General features: G+C 41.0%; 1 protein-coding gene across 6 annotated transcripts in view; it reads right to left on the reverse strand.

Moving 5' to 3' along the window:
• The window catches only part of ptprsa (protein tyrosine phosphatase receptor type Sa), a 214807-nt gene extending 197219 nt beyond the window's left edge, over positions 1-17588 (reverse strand). For all 6 annotated transcript variants that reach the window (XM_070554206.1, XM_070554204.1, XM_070554205.1 and 3 more), the window contains exon 1: positions 17358-17588. The gene's annotated coding sequence lies outside the window, so the exon portion shown is untranslated. The remainder of the gene's footprint in view (positions 1-17357) is intronic.
• Between the last annotated feature and the right edge of the window lie 355 nt (positions 17589-17943).

Genomic DNA, 17943 nt, shown 5'->3' on the forward strand with positions numbered 1-17943 from the left:
GGAACACCCTTGTGTGTCTAAAAGACAGTTTGGCTCAAGTTTAAAATTAAATTAAACCTCAATCTGCTCTTTCCTATATTTGCTCTTATGGTGTATCCCTGAAGGACACTAGTTCTAATTCATTAGTAGTCTTTTATCTCCATAGAAATAGGGGACCCTTCTGCTCCCCATCAACATGCTGTTCTTAAGCCACTGTCTGCTTTCCCCCCTGCCTGTAGTTGCTGTTGTTACGTCTATACACACACGCACGCACACACACACACACACACACACACACACACACACACACACACACACACACACACACACACACACACACACACACACACACACACACACACCAAATGCTGTAATATCTGCTTTAATTGTTTCTGTATTCCCCTCATTTTCCACTACACTAACCCAGGGGCCAAATACTGTGGGCTGCAAACAGCAACCCTGATTTCCATGCCAAACCTGCTTTTGTCCTTCCTTTCATGTTTTTAGCCCTGCCTCCAGCCTGTTGGGATTACAGATTGGGGTAAAATGACAAATGTCACAAGGGCTGACTGGGATTTATCCCCAATAAAGCTCCCACCCATCCCTTTGGCTACAAGAAATGGGTTGAATCCCATTTCACCCTATGCTCCTACCACTTAGCCCTTTGTTCTGGGAATTTATTTCAAGGGCTAAGGTTGTCCCAATTCTTTATGCGAAGCAGAGTGGGTGAGGTAGTAGGTACCCTATGACCTTACAAATTGAGGTTTTAGAGGGAATGCTTTAGTTTTTAAGAGATAAAATGAAAACTTGTTTTCAACAAAATTTATCTAATTAATACATAATTAATAATCTAGTCAATTAGCACCAGCTAGCATAACATTTGAATCTACTAATGAAACACAACCGTTCCACATTCACACGAGAAATTAAAAGTTCAGTTTAATGTTTATGTCTAGTTTGGGTTGACACTGGCAGAGGAGTTAAGACTGTCTTGTAACTGAAGGGTTGCAGGATCCAGTCCCACTTAGCCTGTTCCAGTTGTTGTGTCCTCCGGCAATACAATTAACCTACATTGCCTGCTAGTAGTGATCAGAGGGACCAACCACCACTCATCACCACCAGCATGTGAATGTGTGTGTGAGTGGGTAAATGACTGGATGTATTGTGAAGTGCCTTGGGGGTTGTAAAACCCTTGAAGGCGCTATAAAAATGCAAGACATTAACCATCTAAATAACACATGTTGGTCTAGTCACCCACCATTACAGTCTCAGAAGCTGCGAAGCCTTGCCAATCGCAGTGCTCTATCGGTTTGGTGGTCCACTCAAAGCGCTTTATTGGTTTGGTTGGCCAATCACAGCTTTTCATCAGTTTGGTGAGCCAATCACAGCACTTTAACGGTTTAGTGGGCCAATCACAGCGCTCTATCGGTTTCGTGGGCCAATCTAAGCGCTTTACTGGTTTGGTTGGCCAATCACAGCATTTCATCGGTTTGCTGGGCCAATCACAGTGCCCTATCTGTTTGATGAGCCAATTACAGCACTCTATCGATTTGGTGGGCAGATGATGTGAGAGTGGAACAACAAAGATGGCAACAGCTCATTTCAAATGGCTTTGGCATCATTTTTAGACTTGGGCTTTTCTTTCAGTGAAGAGCAGATAGAAGACTTAAGTTTATTTAGAATAAGGATGTATTTGCATCTTTTTCAATGGTGTATGGCGGACTGCCCCGTTGACTGACATCTGTAGCGGTGATTATGTCACATTGTTCACTGTCCAATAGCATGCTGAGACAGTTCGAAAGACAATAACAATTGTAGACTCCGCCCCATGACTGAGATCTGTCTGGGTTGTGGCCAGACTATATATTTGCATCTATAGGATGGCTTGCCATTTAGTTTAATGGCCAATAGCTACAAAACGCTGCCTGCATCAAGAGAGACTGTAATAGCTGAGAACTGAATATCAGAGTCCTGACCAAATTAAAAACGAAACTATTGCCTCTGTTAAAATGATAGAAATTGACAGCATGTGAAAAATTGGCATCTTTAGAGGGAATTTGTGGTGAAAAATTCAATCACCGCTCCTTGCGACTTAAAATTAAGGGCCAAAGGGTTACTCTGAATCCTAGGGAAATTGGATTGGACCAAAAGGAGGGAGAATATCATTACAATGCTTCATCTCTACTACTTTGTGTTCATATTATATTTCTTGGCCTGACTCTTAAAACTGCTTTACCGTAAGAAACATGTAAATGGGAATTGCTCAGAAAAATCACTGGGATCAAACATTCAGAACACATCGAGGTAACTTTTTAGGAATTACAATGTTCGAGTCAAATTTGATTTCAGTTCCTAAACCATTTTCCTCGTGTCTTTATCTAGATTCATCTAAAGATCCATTTTAGTTTTGCTTTTTTCTTTTAGCTGGTGTATTTAGGGATGCAAGCCTAATCAAGGCAGCACTGTCTCTCTGCCTGAATACCATTTAACCAGTCTGACAGCAAATAGATTGTGATAACAGCCTCATTTATTTCCTTTTAAAAATCCATCAATTTTCCTCCTGCTATGCATGCCCAATTCCCTGTTTGACCAGATAAACAGGTGTTTGCTTACATTTTATGCTTAGTACTGGATGGATTTAAAACACGATATCAACGAGAATATTCTCTCACCCAAGAAAAACAGCAAGAAACACCTCATAATTTTGTTTATTTGTTAATATTAACGTATGGTTCTTCAGCTTCTTCCATCAATGACAATTGACAGAAATTTTAACGTGTTGTCGCATGAGCTTAGACGTCCCAGATGGGTTCATCAACACGTACTGCCAGCCCTCTCTCTGCAGGGGGCTGATTATTCTCCACAATTACTTTGTTTAAATTCTGCCCCAGAAAACATCCTAAAGATGCCGTATCAGCTGTCTGATTGCAAAATAATAACAGGGGTGTATATTTTGTGTATCGACTCTTTGTCCTGGTCAGTCATTAATTACACGAGCCAGTTCTAACAAAAAAGACCAAGCTGTCAATTCTCCAGTACAATCTGCCTTATGGAAGGAAAACAAACCTCAGAAATCCTGACTCTGCCAGGGATTTGACCCACAAACAAAACCTTGACAGCAGCAAGGGGAGAGTCCACCACCCTCCTGCCTCCCCACCCCCACTATCTGATGGTGCTAATATTCCCATCCACGGGTGATTTCTCTGATTGCTACGCTGTCATTCTTTCCCTAACCTCAATCACTCTTTAATCAGGATTATCTCTACTGACTCCGAGATTTGGAAGTCAATTAGGGGTATAAGCAACTGCAGGTGTTGGAGCCATATAAGGATTTTTTTGGGATCTTTGTTTTATTATTTAATAATAATATTTTTTCCACCCTAAAAGTATCGTAATCTCCCAGTCTTTAAACCGTAAAGCTACCACATATGGTGGACTGCCACAAAACCAATTTAATTAAGTAAACTGGAAGAATGACAAATGTGATTTTGTCCCCGACCACTTGTGTGTGAGAGACAGTTGATTCCTTATATAACTTGTTTTTCTGTGTGTACGCATGTGCATCCGTGTGTGAGCTACAAAAAAGACTGGCTTTTCCGTATAAAAACAGTCCTTTTTTAATTCTAAATCTGTTTTTTCTTTTCTTCTTTTTAGCATTCATCTTCCCACCACAAAAACCAATGTCAGAGAAACAGCTACATCTCCAACTTCTCAAAAAAGAAATAAAAATTTGAGGTTGCTCAGTCTATTTCCTGTCAGCTGGAATACAGTGGAGTGGCTGTCTCCATTTACATACAAATGTCACCTTCTATTTTCTCAGGGGCTGGGGAGGTTTTACTCTCTTCACCGCGATGCGCTTGACAAACCTTTGTTCCCCTTCTGGGAGGCAAGCTTGTGTTGCACAGCGAGAAAGTGAGAGGAAACTCAATGCATTTTGCCTCTGGTGTCTTCTCCCTGTCTTTGCTCTCTTTTACGCACCACTGCTATGCTGTAATTTGTGTATCCACGCTGAAGTACATAGGCTTTGTTTCTATTTAACTGAAAGATGAGTAAGTGTGCTGTTTGAAAAGGTGCCCATGCGACCGAGGTTGTAATTACTGAGGAAGCCTTATTATTAAGCTCTTTGATGGGTGGGTTTTGTTGTAATACGGGGATCGTTAATGCAAAATGAATGATTCTGAAAAAGCAAGACTGCCAATGGAGTCAAATTAGAGCTTCTACTGTAATAATGACCTGCTTGTCTGTATTGAGCATGTGAAAACATGAACCTAAAGAAATCACCACTTCAGAGAGCCCAAACCCGGCAGTGCTACTGTATTCCCAGAGATGCACAGGCAGATATGTTCTGTAGTTAAATGGCCCACATAGTGTTTCTGTGCCATTTCTCATAAACCAGGACGTGTATCCCCTGATGCATAGGGATGAACAATCAGCCTGACAGGCAGGTAGTTACTCCTCTTTAACCCCAGCTAGCACTGAGTGATGCAACAGAACAGCAGGCCCTTCCCCATGCTCCCCCTGCAGCTTCTTTCTCTCCAAGTTCTCTCACCCCTCTACCCATCTTTCTTCTCCTTTTTCCTCCCCCTTTCCCTTAGCCTACTTTGCACGCTCCCTTGTTTTCATCATTCTCACTTCTCTTTTTATCTCCCTTCTTTCACTATTCACCAGCTCCCTCTCAATATCTCTTTTTACCCAGAGGCCCATGTTTCCCTGCCTGCATTACACACAATTACTTCCATCCATCAATTATCTGCCCACTCCTTTTTAGCTACCCCACTTTCCTCTTTCTCTCTCTCTCCACTCAGTGACAATAACCCCCCACAATCTTGATTACACATGTTTCTCCGTGACCCTCATCTCACACACCTCATCACAGCCCCGTCGCTAAGGGGGAGGCAAACTAAGGGGGAGGCGAGTTTGCCTCCCCCCTCCTTCCTTTTGTGGGCCACCCTCACACCAGATGTCCCTAAAGTTTGGGTGAGCATGTGCTTGTGTAGAGAGCAGGAACAAAAGCATGGAGTGGGGGGGACACAGATGGGTGGCAGTGACTTTGAAGGTGACTGGGGGGGGGGGCATTTTGCCCAGGGCTTTCTCTGAGTGGACAAAAAACACCATTGGCTAACCAAAACCACACATGCACACCACATCAACTCTCTAAATCGGTGATTCACTAAGTGCGTTTACATGCAGCCAGTAACCCTTTTAAAACCTGAATATTCGCAATAACCCGGTTCCGCATGGCCATGTAAACACCGTCAAAAACCCGGATACGCTCATAACCGGGTTTTTAAAAACCTGGTTACTACACCTGGGGTAACCCTTTTCTAACCCGAATGTTTGGTCGTGTAAACGCATATCGGGATATCCCCATCAAAGCGTGTGTTCTGCACATGCTCTGTTCGCAAGGAATCTTGGTCTTTTGAGTAGCGAGACGTCTTGTTTGCGCCAGAACTCCCAAAGTAAACAACAAGTTGGGAGCAACATGGCGAGTCGCAGCACAGCACCACACTTTCGGAGTGACGAGGAAACTAAAGCGCAAACAAACGCGGTCGCTATCTCTTCTGAACTGGGAAAAATGTTGTTTTCACGGATTCCGGAACGAGAAGAACTGGAAATGACACATATTGCGTCTGGACGTAGTCCATACGTCCTGATGCTACCCCAACGTCCGCATTTACATCGGGTTATGCAAGTTAGGGGTAAGGCTTTCAATTTGTGCTTGTAAACGGGTTATTCTGATCAACTCAGAAACCCGAATACCGACCTTAACCCGATCATAACCCGGATATTGGCTGCATGTAAACGTACTGACTGTAGCAAGCTTAAGGCTATGTACTTGTTGCACAGCATGTAGTATGGGAGTATTCCACTAGGGGGCACAGCAAAGAACTCATACTGGATAGAGTGCCAGATTTGTAGGCCTCAACCAAAACAAGCATGGCGTCAATAGAAGAATTTAGTTACTGGTTAATCTTGAAATCACAACAGAAAAAAAGACAGCAGCAGCGGTATTGTTGATTGTATGTAAGCAACAGAGACGGCATGACAACGCCGAGTGTGTCTCGCCTTTTTTTTTTATCAACTCCCCTGCTGGTTACTCACATATAGCAGCTTGCGAATGTGTTGCATTAATTTCAGAGGATGCACACAAACAACACTTCAAATAAACGCAAGTTACGCGAAGCATCCATGATAAACAAACGCGTAATTAAAAAGCAAGTACATTCCAGCCTTTAGTCTGTATTTCACTGGGCTGCAGCTGTTTTCACGAATGTTTTCAAAATGTCTGGAAACGTTTATAAGGGTTCTTTATTTCCTGAAATGAGTTGCAAGATCTTGCTCTGGTGTCACGGAATTTTAAACATGTTCAGACGTCAGTCATTGTGGGCGTCTGGAAGGCGTCTCAAAAGCCTTCTGGATTTCATTTCAGTAAGTCAAAAAGTGCAAGTAATGTGAGACAGTGTTGGCCAAGAGAAGGCCGCAAAACTGCAAATGTTAGAAATCATTCGGACACTTTACGGCTTAACTGTGACATGAAAATTAGCAATACCATTGGGCCTGGGACGAGAAAAAATGTTGCTGGACGATATATGGTTCAACAAATGATTGACGATAAACAATATTATTGTCGACATTATCGAGACCAAAATAACCACTTATGTAATGTTAATACATCATATTAACACAAGTACACCCTTTAAAATGCAAGAATGAAACCTTTATTTAACTTACTCAAGTGATATATTTTCATCAGTAATGAAATGTCTGAGCTCTGTTTTATCCTTTGGGGTCGTAGAGATCTATGTTATTGACTGTGGACAATTTCTAAAAAATACCAATCCCTAGCCTTCTTCACAATTCTATTCCTGTAAGTGATGCATTCATCCTTGTTCTTTTTATCCATCATTTTGACTTTCACAGCTCTAGCTTGCCCTAGAAATTTGAGTCAAACACCTAAAATGGCGCTAAGGGGGTGTGGTAACGAGGCTGGAAAAATGATTGCGTTCATTTTCATCTATCGTACGATTAATTGATTTATTGATTATTGTCCCAGCCCTCCCATTATATTATATAATGTAAGTCATGGGTAACCAACTGGCTGCTAGCTGCTTATTTTAGCCAAGCTGTACCTCTTTCACTAAATCCACGTTACCACCAAGAGGCGGCGTAGTTTCACATACACATGCAGCTCGTCAACACACAATAAGGAGCTGCTGTCCTTAAGTTTCACTTTCACTTTTGAAGCTGTCTTTTGAATGGCAGTGAGAGGTTAGCATGGCATCTAGGACTGAAAACAAGTATAATACCAAGACTCTAGGCAAAAGGATACAGGGAACCCTCAACTGGACAAAATCCTGCTGCAGAAAAGAAGTGACCAATAAGTCTGTTGTCAAGAACTTAGTCACTACACAAATCTACAAGCACGCAGCTCAGCAGTCCGACATAACGGCCACAGAAAACAACTTTATAAACAGCAAAGTAGAACCTGATTGGTGATGCACTTGGCTCATTTAAAGCTCACAGGGGTCTATCAACCAATATGAAGGGCAGCCCTTTCTGCCACACCCAGTTTACAAAGAGGACTATTTACCCCAAGGGGAGCTTTGATGCATCTGTCTAAGAGAAGCCACATAGTAATCACACTTAATATAAGTAAAGCCTGGCAGCGAGCATGAGGTAACGCCCAAAGCTGATGCAGGCAGACGAGAGCAGATACGCCCACTTAATGTCAGACTGGCTGTTAATTACTTCTCTACGAAACACAAGTTCACATAAACCTCATTGTCGTCTGACCCTTTCTTTCCTCACATGAACTATCCATCATCTTTGTTATTCTGTTTATAAAGACAGCTGTCAGTCATTCATACACTGGCCCCTTTCTGTTAACAATCCTCATACATTATACAGGCATGTAAGTGTAGACGCAGAGGTTAGGGAATTTGTTTCAGTTTAAGAATTACATTCTTTATTGGGTTATAGTTTTCTAACAATGTGTGTAATACTTAAAGCCTGGCAAGCCACCCTACATATTTGAATATATAGTCTGGCCACAACCCATAGAGACACCCCAGCTAGCACGGAGTGATGCAACAGCCTTAAGTACCTCTATCTGCTCTTAACTCAAAGAAAAGCACAAGACAGTCCAAAGTTAATACCAAAGCATTTCAAACAAGCTGTTGCTATCTTTGCTGTTTCGCTCTGTCGCAGCTCCAGTGCTAATCCTGCCCACCAAACCAATAAGAGTGCTGTGATTGGCTAGACACAAAACAGGTGGGGCTTGCTGAGGCTCCTATGGAGCGTGGCTAGACTGACCTGCAGATCCTTTTGCTTCCGCCACGGTCTGTCTAGATTTCCAGGCTATAACATTTAGTCAGATTTAGATCAAATCTATCATCTTATTCCTAATACACTAAAGGGCACCACCTCCACATCGCTTATTGCTGGATGAGACAGCAGTAGTACAGCCACTCACATCTCTGCCTGAACGTCTACATTTATCTCAACATGTTGATTTGGGACACCATTTATGTTCAAATACACCAAACATGTTGGACAATGTGGAAAAAAAACTGTGGTAGACAAAAAAGATCTGATGTTCAGGCAAAAAGTTGATCTGCATTGCAACTCAGATAGTTTTAATGTAGATTCACTTCAATCATTTTGCAGAAAATCTTTAAAACAAATGAAGTGTACAGGCATTTTCTCAGATTTTTTCATCTTCGCTCAAATTAACCCAGGACCCTGTAGCAGTTCAAACTTTTACTTTAGTGAAAGTGGCCGACGCCTGATGCAGTTTAACGTCTGATACAAATGTTCCAGTAATCCACAACATCAGGAAGACACCAAGACGAGATAAATCAAGAGCAGTGCCTGTATAAAACGGCCTATAAAGCGGAGAGGAAAAGGCCAGAGGGGGAAAAAGGAAGCATGGTGATGTTTGTGTGAATACTCAGTCTTGTAGCTTCCTCTGGCAGGCTTTAACAAACTATGCTCCCTGTTTGTTCAAGTGTGGTATACCTTAAGGGAGGCAGACTGAAATGAATGAAGGGACTCCCCCCCGTGCGTCTGCAAAAGCAGATTACTGTCACTTCATCAGAGGGAGCTGGAGCAAGTCATTTTTGTAGGAATGGGCAGGAGGCTAAAGGGGTGACAGTGTGTTGATATATTCCCCAAACACTTACCAGATAGTCTGGAAGGGATTAGTATATTTATGTGTTTGTGTGGGTAATGTTTACGTCTGTACACAACAAAATACCTGTTCTGTGATTTAGATTCCTTTTTACACTCGGCTTATTGGGCTTACACAAGGTTGAAGGAAATGTGTGAGAAGTGTAAAACAGGAAAAATGAACAGAGTTCATAGAATCAGATAAAGGTACAAGTCTTAGTATGTCATCAGTGTTTAATATTGGAAAGGGCGGTTTGATATTTTGTTCAACAAAAAAATAGAGGGGTCTGATCTGGACAAAAAGTCAATTTTCAGTGACAGCCATCAAAGATGCATGGTGATCTATTTTTACAGGGGCAGTGTGTAGTTTCCTGCCTACAGGGCAGTGCATATTTTTCAGAATAGTTTTACACCATATCGCCGTGACTGTCACTAGTTTAAAAAACATTATGGTAAATGTTACCTGTGGACCAGAAAGCATGCAACCTCGGTGTGACTCCTCAGACTTTGATGGTCCTTCAGTTAATTCCGTCGAGAGAATGCAATGCTGATTGTAGTTTTCTGGCATTGTAGTTTTGGGATCTGCTCGGGGTCCTGCTCCCGCTGATGATGTCATCATACCACCGCAATACCACTTGGCCAAAATTTATTACATTGCTTTTTTGATTCTGTTCTTTCACATACATTTCGGAAAGAGTTTAGCAGTTTTGTTTTTAGATTTGTGTTTCTTACTGGCTAAATGTTTTCTAATGTGGTAACGCAACTTCCGTAAGTTGTACGTACAGCCAATCATCTGGGATGTCATCGACGGGTACAGGACCCCGAGCCAGCCAGAAGGAAACGTGGCGTCTAATATGGTGTAGGGCTGGGCGATGTGGCCTAAAATCAATATCGCGATATATTGAGGATTTCACCTCAATAACAATAAATGGACAATAACTACAGGTATGTGCAGAGACAAAAGTTGTCCACAAGATGGGGCTGTCACATGTATCAGTTGAGTCACATTTTTAGGTGACTCAAGGTGGTACAGCTTCTTAAAGGGACATGAGCGTTGCCAAACTACACACATCTTTTCATTTTTTTAATCAAATTTATTGACATGAAAATTTATCTTGATAAGAGTCACAAATTTCGATGACGATAAATTTTTTGATTTATCGCCCAGCCCTAATATGGTGTCACCCAAAGATGCTAGACCTGCGCCCTATGTACTTCAGACATGATTTTTATAGTTATAAGTTACAAAGCTGCCAATTTTTTTCAACAACTGGACACCATTTTATTCATTTTCAACATAATTTCGATAGATATTTCCATAGATTAACGGTAAAAACTAAACATTGTCACTTTAACCTCACCAATAATAAACTGACTCTGTTGAATTCACTCACTTTTTCACAACCTTGCCTTATCAGGCCTTAGGAACCTGTCATCTCTGCTCAGAACCACAGTTTTCCTGTTTAGGATGGCTGACCTTTAGTTTTCAGGAGAGGAGCGGTGTAAATATGGCATTTTGGTGCTGCACAGTCATGGCCATTTCTCCCCTTCAACGAGTTGTGATGAGGACTTAGTAACCAATTTCAGAACCAAGGTAACGAGCAGGTATGTCTAAGTGAGCAGCCAATAAAACATCTGATATAAATACCTTGGGACATTTAGTGAGAAACTCCAGTCTCTTAGCAACAACACTGAAGGCCCAATGAGGCTTTTTCTGCTAAAAGTTGGGATCTTCCCAACAAACATGTTCACATTCATGCCTATTTTAGAGTTTTAATTTTACTGTTAGACCCCTTTTCCCCCAAAAAAATCCACAAATCAAGGACAGGAGGGAACACTGCACGACTTCCTCCTGTTTTCACAGCAAAGCTAATTGCACCTTGTTCTGCCAGAAGGGCACTGATTTAGCACTCGGAGCAAATTAAAATGAATAAACACAATTAGCAGTGAGTGCAAAAGCACCTTTGCATGGCACACATTTCTCTCTTCCCCTTTACCATGACAGTCACTTCAGCACAACTATTATTAACTATGTTGCTGTGTCAAGTACAATGTGACTAATTGCAAAGCACTTGATGCCTCAAAAATACTCCTAATTTGGCAGAGTAAAACAAAAAGGGCCTGAGGTGGTAAAATAGACATAAAAGCCTTTTAACAAAAGGAAAATGATACGTTGACTAATGCTTTGGTATCATTTGGGAGCCTTTGTTTGGCTACAGTATGAATTCAGACAATCTGAAGCTCAGTGATTATAATTATGTGACATTTTGCATGTGGCAGATATGATGCTGCAACTTGAGAATGCTTTGTTGCTTGTCAGTTTTTGTGCACCATCTGCAAAAAGCTGAGAATAAAGAAATCCTCTTTAAGGAGACACAGGGTGTCCGCGGGGTTTTAAAAAGTATTAAAAAGTGATAAATAAAAATAGTCAAATTTAAGGCCATTAAAAGTGTTAAATTTGGTCTCAGAGGTATTATTTTTTCCAAATTAGGTATTATTTTTTTCAGACTATCAGGTGTCGTATTATGAACATCAACATAGAAATATATTCCGAATGAAATGTTTTGAACGATTATAAAAACAAAACAGATTATTTGCTCCTCCCGCTTGTGCTGCCCTGAGTTGCAAATGAAGCGCTCCTCCCACAGTGTTGCCAACTTAGCGACTTTGACGCTATTTCTAGCAGCTTTTCAGACCCCCTTCTTGACTTTTTAACTTAAAAGTACCTAGCGAACACCTCAGAAACATCTCTGGTAACCCTTAGCTACTTTCTGGATAGCTGTCGTCGACATTTCCTGCAGGTTAGCTAAACACTCCGCCTGCGCTCCGGACCATTCTTCAGGACATTAGGAAAGGGAATGATGTAGTGATGTGTCGGTCGCTACCGAAACAGCTCTCAGAGCCAGCTCTCTGTTAGAGTAACCAGAGTGAGTGACACACACACCGTACCTGCGGACTCCTGAGCCACTATAAACGGCTAAATGTGCGTGTGCGGCGCGCTAAACACACGTGCAGCTTGCCCCTGATTGCTGTGAGACCGGGTTGGGGGGTGGGGGGTGCAGCTGTGTTTGAGACAATTATTACATTAACTGATGGACTTGTAAATAAATAGTTTATAAATAAGGTAGAAATAAGTTCCTCACGCTAATAACTAATAACTAATCTCTCTGAGGACACGGTGCTGGTGCATGCTCCTACAGCACCTTGACATGACTCAATAAATGTTATGCAACATTTTGTGAACATCAATTTATTTGCATTTATTTGTTATAAATGCCACTGTGTAATTCATGTTGTCAGTATTTGCAAGATATTGGTATTTGGGTCTGTACTGGTTAGACTTAAATGAGTTAAATCAAGGTCTATAGCCCTTGGGTCATAAACTATGAGCTATAAGTATATTGGTCTTTTTATACTGGGAATCAGGAGTTATTTTAGTGATCATCTTGTTTCTTGTTTATTTTTGCCCTGATTGTGCCCTGAGTAGGGCTGGGGGTAAACAATTATTTTTAAAACGATTATTCTGACGATTATTTTATCGAATAGTCGACTATTCTAATGACTATTTAGAAGATTAATCTAGCGATTATTTTTCTATTGCACAATTAATAAAACCCAAAAAATCTCAAATAAATTCTTCCAAAAAATTGATAAATTGTTACTGTAAGAGAATAAACACTACAGGCCTTCCATTCTGTATAACACTGCTTTTATTGTGTTGTGGTTGGTTATGTTCTGGTGACTGTAGAGGTTGGGAGTGCAGGCTGCTGCCTGAGACGTGGTTGGAGACGGAGTGTCTCCATGCTGCTTTGCTTTGGTCACTTATGTGCGTGAGGCGAGTGGTGTTACGATCCTTCCTGGGGAGTTTGGCTTGTGTGCAAAAAGGAAGGGACAATAACGGGATTTAAAAGTTGAAATGATGATCAGGTTTATTCACAACTACAAAAAAACATAAATATTTCCATCCACAGGTTGGGAATAATAAAACTAATTCTGCTTGTGGGAAATTAAAACAAAAGTACAAATAACCTGGGATGTCCCACTGGGCAAAGATTACTGGGTTCTGGACCAAAATAAGGATCTCCAAAGGTCCAAACTCTAAACTGGGCGGTTAAACCAAACTTAAGGTGATATTTTACACTAAACCGAAAACCCACAACACTCTAAATGTAATAAAAGGGAGATCTGCACCACAAAAAAGATGAACTCTAAACCAAAACGTAACCGCTTATCCAAACGCAAGAAGCTGTTAGCGAAAATGCTAACAGTAGCTTTACCAACGTTAAATTCAAGTTACCAAGTTTAAATAAACCAAAAATACCCAGCAGCAAACAGACCAGCATGGAGGAGAGACTGCTACCACCAAAACAGCTCTCCTAATGTCTGAAAGAAGCTCCTTTATGAAGGGAGAAACGCTCCCAGTGATTTTCTACATCTGCGGTAGAGACAAAGCAGCGCATCTGACGACGGAAGTTGTTGTCCGTTGCCGGGAGACGAAGGCGGGCAAAACGGGAAAGGAATCTAGCAGCAGACGGACATTGTTCCGTATCTTCGGTATTTGGCGGAGATGTTAGTGAAGGTGGAGAAGAGGGCGAACTAGAGGAAAAACAGGCAGATTCCTCCTCCATTTACAAACTCCTGGGGATGCAACAAGTGGGCGCGGTGCGTTGACTACCGGATCTGACGTCGACAAATTTTTAGAATCGAGCCGTCGACGTCATCGATGCGTCGCCACAGCTCTAGCCCTGAGCAATTTTATGACTGAATAAAAAAATAAAATAAAAAATCTACATAAATTGAAAAATCGTCTTAAATAATCAAGATCTCCATTTCAGTCACAATAATCGTGATTATTGTTTTTGCCTTAATCGAGCAGCTCTACTTTAGCATATCCGGTCACATAATGATGACGTCATATTCAGTGGTCGTTCTGCATCATTTCAGGCCTCGTGGTCAACTGTCTGAACCGCTGAACAGAAGTGCCTGGCTTATTTTCTAAGTAAAATAAATATGTGCAATACGTTGTCAACATCAGTGAGTCTCTAAGTCTATTCTTTTTGTATGTTATACATGTTAAAATATGTGTAAATAGGTCGCTGATTAACACTTGCAATTTAGTGTTGTGATGGTTTTAAAAAATTTCTGAAGGTAGTAAAAAAAGGTATTAAAAAGTAGTAAATTTTACTTAAGGATTGCTGTATATACCCTGAGACAGCTATTGTTCCACTCTAGTATATAAATCTGCTCAGGCACAATAGCCTGAAGTGTCCTGACTCGTGTCTCACTGAGTTTATGGAAGAGAGGTTGCAACAAAGTTTCCTAAAAGTCTCCAAGCTTTTGCATGAGTTCTCAATTTCCACACGTAAGTTGCATAATTGTCCTCTGGTGGCGAGGGAAAATAGAAGAGTGGCAAAAATAAATCACACAGTAAAAGTAAAAGTTTATAACCCTTCTCAATTCCGTTAACGAGATTTAAAAGCAGCAAAAAAAGTGCAACAACTTCCAGCAATTAAAGGTGTGGCTCACTGAAAAAACACTTTCTAATTCTTATTTCTGACTCTGAGTTCTTCATGCAGGCTGAACATGAAAATAGTCTCCTACACCTATCTCCTGCTTTAGCTTCAGATAGAAAATAGATGATGAAACTCTAGGATTAGAAAAGTCTGACAGATCTATGCCCTGCGATGGACTGGCTCTCTGTCCAGGGTGTACCTCGCTTGACTGCCCATTGACTGCTGGAGATAAACCAGCCCCCCCTGCGACCCTACATGGACAAAACGGGTTCAGACAATGGATGTATGGATGGATGGATGGATGGATGGATGGATGGATGGATGGATGACAGATCTACGTCACTCTGTCACTTAACATTCATGGACTCACCCATCTTGTTGTTGGTTTAACATCCAGGAAACAGCAGAGAACATCTCAACTAGCAGAAGCTAACCGTTAGCATTAGCAACTCGACCACATGGCAGAACTCCTCCACACTTGTGTTATTTCTTTAGATAAAAACATCAACGTTGCAAAGAAAACATTGTCAGGGGTAGAGTCGCATTTCTGTTAGCCAATCAGAAGTTAGATGTCAAAATTTGAGGAAATAAGACTCCAAATCCTGCCGTCTGAAGCTCAGCTGTGATGTGGGCAACTACTAGGTCAGAGAAATAGTGCATCAGTATATTTCTTCCCCTGAATAAAAAAAATTTGAAATCCTTCAGTGTTAAGCTCAACTCTGATCTGGCAATCTTTTAGATCCTGAAACAGGCACACCAGGGCATTAAAGGACATTCATTCCTACTACAGACCACTGCAAATGTATTAATGAAATGAGTGAACCACACCTTTAAGACATTTTATATTTTAAATGTGGAAAGAAAATTAGCATGACAGGATTTTGCAATTTTCTTTCAGTTTTCATCTAACCCACATGACCCAAGCACACACAAAGCTCCATGCAAATGATTTTTACATACCAGCTGAGTGATTCCATATCCGTTTTTATATTTTGTTGCACTGTCACGCCTAACCAGATGCCAACAGGTGCAACCCAATGAGATACCAGCTCCAAATGCAAATAATGCAACTTTAAGACAGTGAGCAAGGCAACAACATTATAAAATATCAAATAAAATGAGTGAAGAACTGATTCATTTTGACTCTGACTCAGGGTCACTACATCTCTGCCTTCCTTAGTAAAAAGTAAAAAAAAAAAAGGGGGGAAAGCATGCAAACTGCCTGCGGAAGGAAAAATTCATGGAAAAAACTGTTGATAAAATGAATTGGAGAAAATCTGATGGAGGGCTCTTCTTCAGCAGCAGGGACTAAAAAAAGAAAATATCTGGAGTAGAGTTCAAACTGCTTTCCCTCCAAATAAAAGAGCAGTAGAAAATAAATAAATGCTGACTCAGCAGAAAATAAGATGTAATGTTGCAAATTATTTGGCTCTACGATAGATAGATAGATAGATAGATAGATAGATAGATAGATAGATAGATAGATGATAGATAGATAGATAGATAGATAGATAGATAGATAGATAGATAGATAGATAGATAGATAGATAGATAGATAGATAGATAGATAGGATCGATCGATCCTAATAGTGCTGCAACAGGCATGCTGGTTACACTCAGCTGCCTCTCCATTTGGCAGCTTCTCCCAGGCATTTCCATCACCGTTTTTGTCCATCTTCCTCAGTTATTTGACAGTGATCAGGGGTGATAAATTGTTCAATTAAAGCTGCATTAAGAATCCAGAGCACACTTGACGTGCAGCCTCCTGGTTTAGGTGTTGTGCAATTACGCTGAAGGACAAGACTCCTTCTTGCTACTGACAATCAACATGTGACTCTCATCAGGAGACAAATGGGTTTATTTATGCAAGCTAGCAGGCTGATGGAACACTGCGATGCAACACTAATGAGCTGGAGCTGCGAAATAGGTAAAACTTCAGGAAATGAAGAAAATGGGCTAAAATGTGTGTTTGATGGGGGGCACAAGAACTATAACTTTTGTTGATCGAGTTGGAGAAAATGTATCCTGAAATCTTTCCTGCTAAAATACAGATCTTTGAAATAAAAAAGGAAAGAATGAAAGAATGCCTTACAAAAAATGAAAGCAGAGCAGAGACATAGCCTGGAGCAGTTAACTTCTCTACACAACTTGACAAAACTCTCCAAGGCGAGGAGGACTACCCTCCAATAACGTGAAAAGAGACTAAAAGGAAGATAGAAAACTAAGAATAAAACTGCTACTTTCTTTAATAAAACGAGCCACTATAAGATAGTCTATAAAAAAGTAATTATTGCATTTAGACTGTAAACACAAAACTGCAACTAAAGCAGGATGAAGCAGTTCCCTGATCAGATTTAGAAATATATCAGATTAAACAACAACATATCAAAACGGGACTAAGATCCAAAAGTCACTAAACGTTTTGAAAAAAGTTAATAAATGATTCTTCTGGTCCAAATCTACTAACATTTCTGTGTTTTAAGGTCGACCCGGATTGTTTCTATAGCTGTAAAACACTCAGATTAGTGCAAAAAGAGAGTCCTTCGCTGTGATGTGGTTAAAAACATCATGTGGACAAAAGTTGAATGAAAGAAACAGATAGTAACAAACTAGTGACTGTGCTACAGAATACTATATTCCAGCCACTCTTAATAAGTCATCCAAACTCATTTCCAGCCATTAAAAACTATCACTTACTCGCTCAGCTGCGTGAGAAAATAATTCTTCAACTTCCCCCTGGTTGGTTTAAGGGGAATCGTGTTTAATCCGTATCCGTGGTGCTGTGGTTGCTTATTTCCCTCAATGAAAACCAAAAAGTAACGATGCGTCCCCAGAAAAAGAAAACGTTATTCCTCCTTCCTCCGAGCGCCACACAGTCACTTGTTAACGGAGGGAGCGAGTTAAAAATACTTGTTATTCCCTTTTCTTCCTTTCAAGGAGATCACACGCTCCAAGTCTGAATTTCTTCAAAAAGGAAAAAAAAAGCCTCTTTAATAATAATAATAATCCGAGCGCGACTCCAAACGCGGCTCTCTTACGGGAGTCGCACGTTATCTCCGCGTCGCAGGTTTGGATCCCTTTCTTCCCAAATCCACCTCGTACGAGCTGGGGGTGGGGAGACAGGAGTCAAAAACCTCCCCCCTTCTCTCCCTCCTTTAAAAGCAGGGGGATGAAAAAAGATGCAGCAGCAGGAGCCCGTGTTGCGTTCAATGTCGCCTCATAAACTTCGTTCCTTGATTTCTCCTCAAATGTGGATCCGCTTGGTGCGTTCAAATCAAAACGG

The sequence above is a fragment of the Nothobranchius furzeri genome, chromosome 8 (genome assembly GCF_043380555.1).
Source record: "Nothobranchius furzeri strain GRZ-AD chromosome 8, NfurGRZ-RIMD1, whole genome shotgun sequence".
NCBI classification, from domain to species: Eukaryota; Metazoa; Chordata; class Actinopteri; order Cyprinodontiformes; family Nothobranchiidae; genus Nothobranchius; species Nothobranchius furzeri.